The sequence below is a fragment of the Notothenia coriiceps genome, unplaced genomic scaffold (genome assembly GCF_000735185.1).
Source record: "Notothenia coriiceps isolate Sejong01 unplaced genomic scaffold, NC01 NC01_scaffold00019351, whole genome shotgun sequence".
In the NCBI taxonomy this organism is placed as follows: Eukaryota; Metazoa; Chordata; class Actinopteri; order Perciformes; family Nototheniidae; genus Notothenia; species Notothenia coriiceps.
In genome coordinates, this window is record NW_011352052.1 from 735,761 (window position 1) to 739,654 (window position 3,894).

Sequence of the window (3,894 nt, forward strand, 5' to 3'; positions counted from 1 at the left end):
GTCCCCTATTATACTGTTTTTCATCAATATATTACAGGTCTCAGATATATACAGAACATGTCTCTGAAGTAAGTGGCCAAAATCTGATCAGCTCATTTTCAGACAGGTTTTTATAGAAATGGATCAGGACAAAAAGAGAGAGAATCTTTGTTCCTGAAACTTTCAGAGTCTCTTTCCTCAGAGGGGACACATGTTGATGTAGAAGAGACATGAAGTAGAGGGGACACATGTTGATGTAGAAGAGACATGAAGTAGAGGGGACACATGTTGATGTAGAAGAGACATGAAGAAGAGGGGACACATGTTGATGTAGAAGAGACATGAAGAAGAGGGGACACATGTTGATGTAGAAGAGACATGAAGAAGAGGGGACACATGTTGATGTAGAAGAGACATGAAGTAGAGGGGACAACTGTTGATGTAGAAGAGACATTTCCACAGAGGGGACACATGTTGATGTAGAAGAGACATGAAGAAGAGGGGACACATGTTGATGTAGAAGAGACATGAAGAAGAGGGGACACATGTTGATGTAGAAGAGACATGAAGAAGAGGGGACACATGTTGATGTAGAAGAGACATGAAGAAGAGGGGACACATGTTGATGTAGAAGAGACATGAAGAAGAGGGGACACATGTTGATGTAGAAGAGACATGAAGAAGAGGGGACACATGTTGATGTAGAAGAGACATGAAGAAGAGGGGACACATGGAGAAGTGGATTTTGCATAATAGGTGACCTTCAGAGGGGTGTAAGTGCCTCCTGTATCCTCTATTGGTTCAGGTTTTCTCTCACTGCCTTCAACAAGCGATGGAAGATTCACAGAGGTGCAGTCTGCCCTCTCATCTCCAAAAACTCTGTGTCCCTCCGCCCACTCAGCTCCTTCTGGACGCCTCCTTCAGACTGAGACTGTGATTCTGGTGATTTGGGAATTTATGTTACTGCGACACTCACTGTAGGAACCGGCACATCAACTAAATGACTGTAATGGCAATGTGACACCGTCGACAACAAGCTCACTCCAAGAAACATTGTGATACATTTAGTTCAAAACCACCAATTTCAAAAGCTGTCCGTCAACTTGGAGACAGCTTGCCAGTGTTAATATAGTCTCCTTATCCGTCTCACATTTCATCGGCAAAGAGAAGGAGAAGAAGGAGCGGTGTTCAGACTCTTTTGATCATGACACAGTCTGTCCAACTCTTCTCCCCGAGGAGTATAACTCCCTTCGTGTTATTTGACATGAGGGTAAAACTTTTCTTTGGGATTTGCAGAAAAAGACACCTAGATGAAATATCTTCCAGTGCAGGCAGAACAGGAACAGCTGAATTAATGCTGGTGAGAAATGAATTATTAGACTTGAGTCAAAAAGATCTCGATACATTCGGAGGTGAACTTCAATCAGGAGGGACTGCGTTTTTGAAAGTATTCAGTGATGTGTGCACAATGTTGGAATTGTGAATATTTGTTGGCCATTAGACCCCATTGTGATATGATATCTTAAAGGCTCAAAGACAGTAGTAACATGTTATTAAGTACATTTACTCTTAAGTACACTGTTGAGGTATTTTAAGAGTATTTGTCTTATGCTTACTTCTGCTCCCCTACATTTTGGAAGCCAATAATGTACATTTGAACTCCAATAGAATATCCAAACAGCTTTAGTAACTATAGACTCAGAGTATTAGCTAATTCAAAATATGAATCAACCAATAATTACACTTATACATATTATTATAGTTTAAAATATCCAGCAACAGTTTATTAAGTTATTAAATGGGTTCCACCTTTACCATCTGTGATAAACTTAAATGTGTCAATCATCATGATCCAGTAAATTAATATGATTCTGAAATGGGCCACAATGCTTAATAAGTGCTTTAGTTAAAGGTGGGGTAGGTAATTTTGAGAAACCGGTTCGAGTGCGCTAGAGTTTGAAAATACACTTCCTTACAGAGCCCCTCCTCCAACACACACGAACGTGCACATGACCAATGAGGGCACGAGATCAGTTTGTGCACAGATGGTAGGCTGACAGGCAGGTCGGCCATCCAGTTACTTTAGCCGGGCCGGCTCAGATGATTGGTCGTGCTTTTTACAGCGCCACGGCTTCCACAGATGACATTTTTTATGGATGTTTTGTCAAAGCACTTCAGATATTCATTGCTATCGGGATGTTAAGAGCATTCCATGGAATATAACAAAAAATTGTATCTCGAGCCGGTTTCTCAAACTTACCTACCCCACCTTTAAGTGCTTTACTTGAGTACGATTTTGAACGCAGGACTAGTAAAAGAGTATTTTTACAATGTATAGTATAAAACACGAGTACTTGTTTTGCCTCTGCTAAAGGAGAAGTAAAGTAGATGGAGAATGAATGAACGTAACGGTAGTCGCCTTCCTGATTGAACAGTTTTTTCCTCGCTCTGATATCCTTCTCATAAGGGAAAGAAACTCCAGCCTGCCTCCATTTCTCCACATTATGACCTTCTCTGGAGACAGACTGTCTCTCAGGAGCCAATCTCTCCTCTAATGCAATGTTTTAGGGAGCGAGGGAAATTGGAACTAGCTGTGAAAAGCTGAGAAATAAGCAGAGCCTGTCCCCACTGAGCTGTTTGTCACAGGCTGAAACATCTGAATTGAGCTCCAGTGTATGCCGCTATAATGAAGAATGCCTCCCAGGTTTCATTTGCAATTAAGGTTAATCGGCAGACGCACAGTCACCTTTAATATTCACTGGCTGTGGATTGTTGGTCCTCTCTCAGACAGAAGGACACCCAGCGGACCGGTACTCAACACACACTGAAGATAAGCTAATGACAATGCTGGTAATTAGCTTACGTTGGTCTCTATAGTGAGGCCGAAGTGTTTCCGTCAGTCAGCGCAGAGACAGGTTCACTTCTAGAGGCTTGTTAGGATGAGGCGGCTGAAGCTGTGGGAGGATCTGTGGCTTCAGCACTGACACGCTGTCAAACACTCTGAGTGTGAAGACAGCAGTGTTACATGCTCCTATTACAGCACGGATACAGCTTCCACTCAAATTACAACACTTTCTCTCAGCCATTAAATGCATTTGTACATATCCGGTTATGCTGCAATTCTGGAGCATATGAAAGGTGAGAAGTTACTTTTTAAACTAAACCACAAACTTTAGTTTAAACTAAAAATAACACATTACATGTTACTTTTTAGACGCTTTTATCCAAAGCGACTTACATACTCAATACTGTGGAGAATCCCCACAGGAGCAATTTGGGGTGAAGCGTCTCAGGGACACAACGACATGCTGACTGCAGTGGGGTTTGAACCTGTGCTCCCCTGATCCCAACACCGACGCACTACTCCACTGCGTCACACGCCTCCACAACGCCATGTTTATTCCAGATTAAAGCAGCTTCAATAGAGCGGCATGTTTAGGAGAATGTGTTTGGTTGGTTGTTACGGCCCGTCCACACTACAGCTTCGACAGCTTCAAAAACGGTTTCCAACGCGTCTGCCCATTCACTTTGAATGGGGTGACGTCACGTTGCCTCGCTTTTCGCCGAACTGAATTGTGGGTAGCAGAGCGGAGCTTTCCTGGCGTTTCAGGCTGCAAAAGTTGAACAATGTTCAACTTCTGACGCCGGAGTAGCCAGCGTCAGCCAATCAAATCCCGTTTATGCAAATCTGACAGTTCAATCGCTAGCCAACAAATAGAAGAGACATGGAGAAGAGGGGACACATGTTGATGTAGAAGAGACATGAAGAAGAGGGGACACATGTTGATGTAGAAGAGACATGGAGAAGAGGGGACACATGTTGCTGAAGAAGAGACATGAAGAAGAGGGGACACATGTTGATGTAGAAGAGACATGAAGAAGAGGGGACACATGTTGATGTAGAAGAGACATGAA